The 12,174-nt window shown below is 35.4% G+C and overlaps 1 pseudogene; it reads right to left on the reverse strand.

Annotated features, from left to right (window-relative positions):
* Positions 1-11,767: 11,767 nt before the first annotated feature.
* LOC101635711 overlaps positions 11,768-12,174 on the reverse strand; it is a 30,067-nt pseudogene continuing 29,660 nt past the window's right edge.

Raw genomic sequence — 12,174 nt, forward strand, 5'->3', positions numbered from 1 at the left:
TCAGGGGTAACAACAACAACAAATAATCGTACAATGTACTTTTCAATTCTAAGTTTGCTAATGTGTTTCAAAAAGTTCAGGGTCCTAGAATTATATATAAACCAAAATTTGTCCTGAAGGATGCTGAGGACATAGCTAAAAAACAGAGAGTGTCCTTGAGCAGGTATTAAGAAAACCTAGAAATAGAGATGTAGAGTGTATTCAGACTAACCGAGAAGGTACTGCACATAAAGCATAAAGTAAGTTTAAGGGGAAGAATTGCACAAAATGGGCCAGAGAAGGCAAAGACTGCACTGGAACCCTAAGAAACCTACTCCAAAGAACAGGAGTGCATCAGAAGATCAAGAAAACATCTTTGAACTATTTTTTTTTTTTAAATATTACACCCTCGCTCCCCCCCCCCTTTTTCTTTTTCTTTTTGGCTGCATAAGCACTGATCATATGAGGATAAAAATATCCTAAGTATTTCTGCACTTTGCTCAAGGCCTGATACGTGGCAGACATACTAATATAATTGTTTAGTAAGTAACTAAACAATCATGGAGAAAATAGAAGATAGAAAACGTGGTCTTTGTGAATACTTGATTTCCCTCTTCTTGACTTCCAACAAAGTAGGTGAGACATAGCAGCTGCTTACTATATATCCTGAAATGTTTTGCTTTTACTCTTTCATTTCTCAGTTATGTCAGTTTCTTTCCAAACTATTAGGTTACACAAACATCTACTACTCCATGGGTCACCTATTTTTGTTGCTCCTGAAATTTGGAAAGTAATTAGTAACTGAACATTCCAAAAATAAAATAATCCTTCACGCTCAACAGTGATACCAATGCTCAAATTCCTACATAAGGCAGAAAAGGAAAGAAGTGAAAGGTTTTTGTGAATCTCTCTTATGTCTCTCACCTGGTTTTGATGAGCCCTATCTTCATTTGCTGTAATCATTGGAATTACACATTTGCTTAAGTGTGTGTGCAATGGCATATGATGGGTGGATCGAAATTGCCAGACTGGTCATTTCCACTCCAATCAATATTTCCTTCCACTCAATTAGCATGTGTTCTATGGTTTTAATGCCTACTTATTGGTTCTGCCATTTTGCTATAAAACGTAAGTGTTGAGTTTCAGGCTGCATCATAATCACTTTATTAGTGGTTGAAATAATTTGTAAAATGTTGAGGGAATGTTCTTGCCAAGAGCCCTCGTATAAGACTGATGTAATGAAACATTCTAATCCTTTTATAGACGGTGATGCCTTTTGTCTCACACAGTAAAACATTTCTTTAATAAGGCAGAAGAATGAGCTCTATTTTAAACATCTTTTTTTCTTGGTCTCCTATATTCAGTTCCATTTTTTAAGGTTCGTTTTATTTATTTATGTATACAAGAGCTGGGGTGTAGACCAAATATGTGGGGGGTGAGAGGCTTCACTACAGACAGAGTAGGGAGCAGAACAGGTGAATGTACTGAAATACACTGCTAAGGGGAGCAGTAGGCAAGATAGGAGAGGTCTTCTGTACCATATGTGGGTCACCTCCCTGGCCAGGGACTGAACTCATGCTGCAGTGGCTGTGGATAGCTTCGTAGTGCTGAGACTTAACCCCTTGCTACACCAGGGAGTTTCTTCTAAATTCAATTTCTTTCCTTGCATTACTAGGAATATCACTTGGTTTATGTTTTACTCCCTGTTCTCCTTTAAAAGGTCTTCTTTTTTCCTTTTAGTTATTGATCTGTCTTTCAACTTAAGTGTCCACACTATGAAAGAGAGCCATATACATGTGTCTGTGTATACACACACACACACACACACATATCATAATAAATTTAATTTTCAACATTCTATCACAAATACTTGAACTGTAAATTTTCATTGTACTGAGACTACTTTGCATTGCCACAAAATCTTTCTTTAGCTCTTCTGATTAATCTAAGGTAATTAGATATCTTAGCTTTGTGTCCTATATAATCTCAGTTGATCTTTATTGATGTTCTTATAGTCTGGAGTTTGTAATTAGTCAAACTCATCCTGGTTTGGGATCTAGTGATTCTTATAGCCATGAGTGCTGATAGGGAGACCGATTCTCACCTTAATGGTATTATAACTCTTAGTGTTCTAATAAAAACATGTCTCATCAATTTCTCTTACAATTCTCTTTGTCAAGGGTATTGGTGTCATCTACTGTTCCTACAATCCCTAGATTGTAACAGAACAAGAAACACCATATATTTGTGCACCTACTTCATTTTTTCTACCATAAAATCAACTTGTTTTTCAGAGAAATGTTGAATGAATCCTTTCCTTCCTGCCTCAAGCATTCTCTGCTGAGATGGGACTGGTGTTTTTCTAGAGGTGTCCATTGGGTGCTTTTGTATTTCTATATGTCTGCAAGATAATATGTGTTCTCATGAAAAGTGGACCTTTTTAGGATCTTTCTGGATTGTTGGAAGTTAATGAATTACATATTGATGATAACCTAGGCACTTCTATAAGCTTCTTGTTTTACAAGTCTCAAGAATTGGGCTTCCCTAATAGTGCAAGGGATTAAGTCTCAAGACAGTAAACATGTCTGCAGCACAGGTTCAATCCCTGGCCAAGGAGCTAACCCACAGGGTGCAGCAGACCTCTTCTGTCTTGCCCACTGCTTCCCTCAGCAGTGTATTTCAACAGAGCTGACTGTTCTGCTCCCCACTTTGTCTCTGGTCCTCTCACCTCTCTGCACAGCTGAGACCCTAGCTTTTTATACATAAATAAATAAATTTTATAAAAATCTCAAGATTTTCTGCTAAGGTAAACAATAAACTAGGAAAGTTTAACTGTTTATATTAAGAATTTCAAAACAAAGTCAGAAAAATTACCTTTATTACTTTTATTTAATGTTTACCATTACATTAATATTTGCATCACTGAGCCACAAACCCTTACGAGAAATCCATGGTAAGCATACCCTAGATTTTTATAAAAGAATTCCAGAACTCTTGCAGTTCGCAGGCTTGCAAATTAACAATATAAAAAGCTAAATTAGGAAAGGACAATGTCCACAGCTGAAAGAAATTTGTATATTTGTGTAAACAGAATTAACGTACTAGCTTCTTAAAAACACTTTGTTTTCTCTTTTGCAAGGATATAACAAGTCCAAGGTATATGTGATTATGTTTGTACATACGTGCTTAATTTTTGGCCATATTATCATTTATATCTGCAGTGTTTTTTTGCCCACCTCACAGATCACACATTTTAATTGTTTATACCAAATGTAAGGGAGGCCCCAAAGCTTACTTTAGAAAACCTGCTGATCAGACATATTAAAATGAGATAATATAAATAAATGGAAGTATTTACAGTAAAACAGTTTTGTTCCAATTTATGGACTTCTTTATATCTACTCTGTCTCTTTTCACAAAGTAATAACATAGGACATAAACTAGAGGAAGAAAAGGAAAAAGCAAACAAAATGTGTGAATATATCTTGGTTTCATTTATGTCAAAATAGCAATAAACTGGAAAATATATTCAGCTAAGGTGCTATTTGAATTTTATTTATAAAGGCTAGCATCTCTGGCCTAATGTTCATTAGCTTTGTCCTTGTTGCCTAGTTACAGATTTATAATTTTTGTCTCTCTTGTTATTGATGGCATTAATGGAGAGAGCAGCGACTGAGGACCTGATAAAAACACTTTAAATCTCTATGCAGAGATGTTGTTAACATTGTTTGTATGTGTATGGGACTGTTGATTGCAATGATCTGGGAAAGGAATGGTCTTTAAAAAATCAGTCTGAAGCAGCTTAGAGGTGGTCTGAAACATGTCGGTGTTTGCTCATCAGGTAAGTGTGTTGTTTAAAAGTATTTCTTTTACAAACAGGATTTGCTTGTCAAAAGATTTTAAACTAGGTTAATAATCCCCCCTTAAATATATCACAGATATCTGAGGTGTGGTGGCCATGTCATTAAATGTGATCCTTAACAAAAGCATAACAAATGTCACCAAATAAATAAGACTATGTTGTCTTGGGTGAGTGAAATACTTGAAATAAAAGATGGTGCTGCAAATGGTGTCAGGAAAACTGGGGAGCTACATGCAAAAAAAGAAACTAGGCCACAACCTCACACCATACACAAAAATCAACACAAAGTGGATTAAAGATCTAGACATAAAACCGGAAACCATAAAATACTTGGAGGCAAAATACAGGAACATACACTTCAGCGGCATATGTAAAGGTACAGCACCCAATGCAATGATAGTGAAGACAAGGATAAATAGATGGGACTACATCAAGTTAAAGAGCTTCTGTGCAGCAAGAGATTTTACAAAAGACAGACATCCCACTGGGAAAAATTTTTCTCACACAAAACTAGTGATTAAGGATTGATCAACAAAGATATACAAAGAACTAATGAAACTCAACAAAAATAAACAACTCCATCAAAAAATGGGCAGAAGAGCTAAAAAAGACACTTCTCCAAAGAGGAAATGCAGATGGCAAACAAGCATATGAAAAAATGTTCAACATCACTGGTAATAAGGGAGATGTAAATTAAAACCACAATGGGATATCGCCTTACCCCAGTGAGAGTGGCACATCTTAAAACAACTAGCAACAACAAATGTTGGTGAGGATGTGGAGAAAAAGGATCTCCCCTGCACTGCTGTTGGGAATACAAACTAGTACAACCACTATGGAAAACTGCTTGGAGATTCCTCAAACTGCTAATCATGGAGTTTCCACACGACCCAGCAATACCACTGCTGGAAATTTAACCAAAAGACACAAAAGTGCTGATTCAAAAAGACACCTGCACCTCCATGTTTATTGCTGCTTTATTTACAATTGGAAAGATATATAAACAGTGTAAATGCCCCAAAATAGATGATTGGGTTAAAAAAAGTACATATACACAAGGAATATTACTCAGCAACCAAAAATAATAAACACATGCATTTTGCAGTAACATGGATAGAGCTGAAAAAGATCGTGCTTAGTGAAATAAGCCAGAAAAAAAAGGAAAAAATACCAGATCGTTTCACTCATAGTAGGAGTATAAAGGACCAGGGAAGAAAATAATAATAATAATAATAATGAACAGCTATCTACCAGAGACATTTTATGAGGGTGGAGTGGGGAATTGGATCAAAAACAGTGAGGAGAGGGAAATGCACTGGACTATGGTGACACACATGGGTGATTTGGTGATGGGAAGCCCAAGAGGATTACAACTGAGAAGGAAAATGCACAAAATTATGTAAAAATAAACTATTGCATATATATATATATATATATATATATATACACACACATACATAAACACACACACATATAGTGCTGCATTTGAATCAATAAACATGGAAAAAGTATCTTATACTGAGAATGTTGGGGGTAATTTTAAGTTACCAGTGGTATCCCTCAGTTATATGGAATTTCTATCTCTTGATGAATTTTATTTCTGGTAGAGTCAGAAGCATTATAATATCTCATCAATGATTCTTAAAGTACAGTCTCCAGACTAGTCATTTCTGCATCACCAGAACTTATTCGACATGTCAATCCTTTGACATCATCTTGGGGGGTAGGAGGGAAGCTGGTGCCTAGCACCTGTGTTTTAATTTTCTATCTGAGTGATATTAGATTCTAAACTCTGAGAGCCATTGTTCTAGACAAGGTTTCTTTCCCAACCGTTGGCATTATTGACAGCTTAAACCTGACTGTTGTTGAAATGGACTTCCATTCACACTGGCATTATGGGGATTTTAGAGACATCCTTGGGTTCTATCCACTAGGAACCAGTACTACTCATTCCAGTTGTAATAGTGAAAGTGTCTCCAGATAATGATAAATGACTGATGAGAGAAAAAAAAAATATCCAGAGTTAAGAAATATTGTTCAAGATCAGTTACCATAAACCTTACTTGAAACTTGCTAAAATGAATATTTCTATGCCCAAACTCTCTAGAGTATGGTTTGGTAAGTAGATGGAAAGAACCTATAATTTGTATTTGTAATAGGGACTACCAATTTAGTGATCTGTGAACTTATTTTGAGAAACAGCAGTTTTAAGTTGCTATGCTTAAAAAAAAAAACAACTATATGCGATGATTACAATAAGAAATCAAATTTGAACAATGTGTTAATTAGTTTTCTATTTTAGGTGAGTATTAGAATTCCATGGAGAACTTGCAAAATTCTTCATGTACATGCTCTGCTATGGAATAAATATACCTCTGGCTATGGGTCTCCAACATTAGAAAACTGAGTCACAAATTTCATTGCACATTGAAATAACTGAGAATCTTCAAAAACAACTGATGTCTGGCTCCTTTCCTTATTTTGCTGTAATCCATGTGGGATACCATTTGCTGTTTTTTTTTTTTTTTGGGGGGGGGGTTAATGTGGAACAAAGTTTGCCAATTCTTTGCTTTAGCATATCTCAGCAGCTTTTTAGATATGTATAAAATGTGAAAAGCATTAAAAACTACTGTGAGTTGATTCCCAACTCTACCTTAACTTGTACTTTCTAATAATGACAGTAGAGTAAATGATCCCTTTGAGTGCTATAAATTACTAATAACTGAAGATGCCTGAATATTGCTTGGAGTATCAAATGGGTGAAGTCTTTATGTTTCAGCCTTGGCAATAACAGAAAATTTGGAATTATTTATGAGAGTCCTACATTATATCAAGAAGCATTAGTGTTCAAGTTGCACCCTATACAATTTCATAGAATTACAAAAATTACCAGACATTTGTATTTTCTATAGATTCCCAGGTGTTTCAATGCATAGTGAAGTTTGGGGACAACTATTATTGTTCCTAAGGAAAAGAAAAACTATTAGCTCTTCAGCATTTGTCAATTATTTCCTATAGATTGTGAATTCTTTGAGCACAAGAACTAGACCTGAAATGCCTTTATGTATTCTAAAAATTTTAAAACAGTGCCTCATGCACTTTTGACAAATGTTTCTTGATGGATAGATTAATTCAATGAGTCAGTTTGCCAGTTCAATACTCCACAATTGTATCATATGGTTGTATACAAGTCAAGATAGTTATAAAGGCCTGAGGCTGATAAACTTCTTCAGGGACAATGAATCAGGCAGTAGATTTATCTATTTATTTTTAAAGATTTTATTTATTTATTTTTGTGTAGAACTGATATAGGCCAGAGGTAGAGGGGGTGAGAAGCAGAGCAGGCAGACTGACTGAAATACACTGTGGAGCAGAAGGTGAAACAGGAGAGGTCTGCTGTGCCTGAGGGTGAGCTCGCTGGCCAGGGATAATAATGAGGCCATCATGGTGGTAGCACTGTGACTTAACCCCTAGGCCACCAGGGAGGCCTAGATTTACTTATTTACTTGGTTATTTACACTTGAATATGCATTATGTATATAGCTATATACATATATTAACATGTATACATAGAAGTGTACATATGGTGTTATATGGCAGTAAGCACACACAGGAATATGCACACTATTTGATATATATGCATGTGCATGCATGTATATATATATGTGTGTATGTACATTCATTGAGATACACAGATACCCACATACAAGCATGGAATATACTCATGGGAATTACAAGAAAAGATAGTAGAACTCTGCTCTAAACAAGTTTACTATTGAAAAAAATACAGAAATCATCACTTTAATGTATTTTTGAATGATTACATTATCTTTTCCCAATAAATTAATAGTGTTCAAGTTTCCTTCTAAAATAAAAAAAAAAGTCTTTGACAAAGAAATATACTTCCAAGATCTACTTTTTCCTCTTAGCTATTAATCAAATGAAGATCAAAAGGTTATCTTTACATTAGACAAGGAACAAATTGTATGTTGCAAGTGTTTCTAGAATATAGTTCTGAAATGAAATTTTCTCTTCCTTCACTTTGGGCAATGTTTCTAGCATAAAACCTTTATTTTATGGTCACTGTGGGATATATTGGTTTGTTGCTGTTTTCTGTTTTATTTCTTTGAACTTCATGTAAACACCAGCAATTCAAGAACTCCATTCCTGCCATCTCAGGTCTCTTATCTTTCATATAAAATGAAGTAAATTATTCAAATTAAGCTGGCATTCTTCTGTTATTGTTGTTTATTTTAAATAAGTACTTTTTTCAGCAAAATTTCACTAAAAGTTGTAATGCATGAAAGACTTCAAAACCAAGCTGCTCTGATTGAGAATTGGGTATCCTAGCTTTCCTCACAGAATGTTTGGTCTCAGGAGAACACAATTTAAAAGCGGCAAACTAGACTTTTCTCAGTGCTAGCATTTTCGGTTACTTTTAGTTGTTAACATGAGTGATTGCAGACCTCTAAAGAAAGACCAAATGGAGGATTTACGTAGATTCAGCTGAGGTACAATACAGATGCTATAAATACTAAGAAACATCAGTCACACACAGAGATTTCAGCGCAGATCTCATGTAGAGATATGATTTTTTTATATATTGCCAGAAACATAACAGAAATTCCTCTGTGCACTGAAAGAAATTATGCCCTTTCAAATATTAAATGTCATCTGTAGAAATGCCAGGCACCATTAAATATGGAGAGAGAAAACGGAAAAGATTGCAGAATTTCATTCTTCTCTTTTTTTGCAAGTCACTTGTACACACATCTTACTTTAAAAGAAAACTCTAAACCTCTATACCAGAGCTATTCCCTCTGCTGCTGTTATAGAGATATGACAAGCCAGAATACAGTGTTGATTGAAGAGCGGGATTTTAGTATAGTGAGATCTGTTTGTGCTGTGGACTGCATGCTTGGCGGCTTTATGGAAGGATGTGCTATTTCTCTGAACCTTGTCCAACAAGCTGCAGCACAATGCATCTTAACAAACTCTATTTGGTGAGGAGTAAATAGCACACTGGGGCTGCCACTGGGGGCCAGTGCAGAAATATTTTGTGATGAGACTCCCAGTCACAGCCCCGCAGAACATACATATAAATAAGATGAAGTTCTGAGAGTACCTTGTGTGATGAGCTACCCACTTCCAGGGGAAGAGGCAGGAGAGCTGAGACGAGGCTCTCATTGTTTAATGCTGATAGTAAGAATTAATAATGGATAATCTGAGCATATATTATTTATCAGACCCAATCCTGGACCACACAAAAATATTGAGGTCACCTAAGCTATCATTTATTTAAAATTCAGAACCCAGGAGCTACAGAACAAAGTAAGTCAACTGGACACTAGATAGGAAAGATAACGAAGAAGAAAAGACTTTTTTTCTGGGATAGAATATCAGTCAGAAATATCAGTGAAATTTTCTTCTAGGAAGCAGTAGAGGAGCAAAGAAATTGCCCTCTGGCTTAAGGAGATGATCATTTTAGATTGCTAAGCATCTAAATGGTAGGCCTGTGATGAAATCAGACAATGATATAAATTTCTATGTAAATTGTTACCTGACTTAGGACTTTTTACATGAAGTATCAGTAAGTAATTCAAAAGAGTAAAAGGCCCTGGCACTAGTCAAAATGCATGGTTCTTTTGATCCTGTTAGTGAGATGTGCTTTTGTATGAGATTAGGGTTCAAATTAATTCCTTTCCCTATTCCCTCTTCCTGTTCACAAACTTTCTGTACTTGCCCCTGTGCATTTTACTCATGTTTTTTTTTTTTGACTTATAACTACAATGATGTCAACTTGAGGTCTATAACTGATTCCATTGCATTACCAACAAATTCTTCAATCATATAGTTTTCCAAATAATAAATCTATTTAAATAAGCAAAAAAAAATAAAGGTATAAACAAGATTCTATCAAGGATGAGGAAACAATATTTTCATAAAAACAAATGTGAATCTCTAGTGAAATTTATTTTGAAGAAGTGCACCTAATTCTGCATATTATAAAGTTATTGTACGAACAAATCATCATGTATATAATATTTTTTACCCCTGAATGTGATTTAGTTGTTAACCATGTTTTAAGTATTTGTATATAGCTCTTTTATGTGCATTGCTTATGTTTCCCAATAAAGTAATTTTGTGAATGTTCAGAGCCTGTATACATTTGTAGAGATAATATTTTCTAGGTTTTAATGTGAGCCAGTGAGGCATAGAAGATTTTGATCTTACCAAGGTTCTCCAGATAATAGATGTTATAACCAGAGTTATATCTCAGTTCTACTTATTTCCAAAGAGATTTCTATCATAAAATTATCTACCTTAACTGCTTATTATATTTGTAACTGAAGGTTAACACACTGATATGAACAAAAGCAAGTAACCAAAGGAAAATGATAGAGTTGAATAATAACAAAAATAATTAGCGCTAAAATGTGTTTCAGCCTTTTGACTGATACAGCTTATCTTATCCTTTCCTGACATCTCAATGAAAATTTACTGGTTCTCAAAATTATAAGAACAATGATAGGATAAAATGCCAATAAATATAATTCTATTTTCTATATCAAATACTAATTAATATTAAACATTTTCCAGGTATAATATGTTCTATGCTTAGACTCGTTTCTTAAAATTCTGTACTCCTAGATTTTTCATTAAATGAATGATACAAACTTTGGAAGTTTTGTCTCATACCACTTTCATTTTAAGCAGACTATAATTACTATCTTAATTGTTTCTCATCCATCTCTTAGGTGATGCTTCACTTGGGTAAAGATGATAGCTACTTTAAACTACAATGGGATTATTTGACATTTCCATATTGACACTTTTATTTAGCTCTTTGTTTATTGGTGGAAATAATGCAGTATCCTAACAAGGGTTTTCATTCCAAAAGTAAAGCATAGTGTTTCCATGGAATTGTTGTTTAAAATAAATGCTTTTTTGGGCCCTCCATGGTGGTGCAATGGCACTACAAAGCTAGCAACAGCTGCTTCAGCATGAGTTTGATCCCTGACCAGGGAGGTGACCCACATGGCACTGCAGACCTCTCCTGTATGGCCCGTTGCTCCCCTCAGAAGTATACTCCATCAGTCTGCCTATTCTGCTCCCCACTCTATCTCTGGTGAGTCCTCTCACTGCCTTGCACCTCTGGCCCCAATTCTATATGTGTAAATAAGTAAATCTTTAATAAATACAAAATAAAATGATTTTTCTTAGTTGAACTTATAAAAAGAAAACACTTTGGAAAGAATCAGGTGAAATAAATTGCACTTGCCACTTCAATCATGTGCTATCCAGTCTCACTGTAATGACATAACATAACCCACAGGACACTGGAAAAAGGAGCAACAATAGATGACAGATTATATATTCAGTGACAAAGATGGGACCAATATAGTCTTTATTCTATCAAATATGCTGTTTATTGGTCTTAGGGAGATTGAGCTAAGTAACTCTACACATTTTACAGTCACTCTCTACTTGATATAAATTCTTAAACAATTTATTAAAGGAGAACTCTGATTAGAGATTCATGGATTGTAGTGTTTTTGTCTACTTTGCTTCAAGTATCTCTCAACAAATACAGATTACTCAAGTAGATGTCTTAATCCCTCATTACTCACACACAAGTTGGTTACCACGAATCACTGGACAAAACTTCATTGATGATAGGTGAAGGCAGATGCCATCATCTGAGTGATTGAGTAGAAGGGGGTCCCAGGAAAAAAGTAATAGAACTAAGAAAATAAGGCTGATAAAGCTGCAGGCATACTGTGTCACCTTTCCAAGTTATTATGGATGAAAATGTGACCTCTGCACATTGGGTGGTGAGCAAATGTGCACCACCCCTCTTTCTGGTTATGTTATTGCCCAGATGCCACCTTATTTGAATCCTCCTCTTCCAGAACTTCCCTCACCTCAACAGCTTATTGGAGGTGGAACTTGGCTATTAACATGTGAGGAGGATCTGCAGCCTGGGAGGATGTGGCTTATTGGTGGTGGAGGAGGGAAGTGGGCTGGTGCATAATGTTGCTGTGGAGGTTTAATATGATGAAGGTGCAATCCCACTGTTCGGCCTCATACTCAGGATGATGGTGAGCAGTTGCTGGGGTAGGAGGTGAGGTTGTCTAGCATCTGATTTTGACTCATCCTGAACAGGGACAATGATTAAATTGCTATGTTTTCTTGTTGAAATATAAAAGGTTTCCTGACTAATAGATGAGGTGGAGGTGGAGCCATGGACATTCTGCTGGATGTCTCTTAGTGAGAATTCAGTGACCTTATGGTTGACCGTTGAGTATTCAATTCAGAATCAAATCAATATT

Source organism: Condylura cristata, unplaced genomic scaffold (genome assembly GCF_000260355.1).
Source record: "Condylura cristata isolate star-nosed mole 26May11 unplaced genomic scaffold, ConCri1.0 scaffold00031, whole genome shotgun sequence".
NCBI lineage: Eukaryota > Metazoa > Chordata > Mammalia > Eulipotyphla > Talpidae > Condylura > Condylura cristata.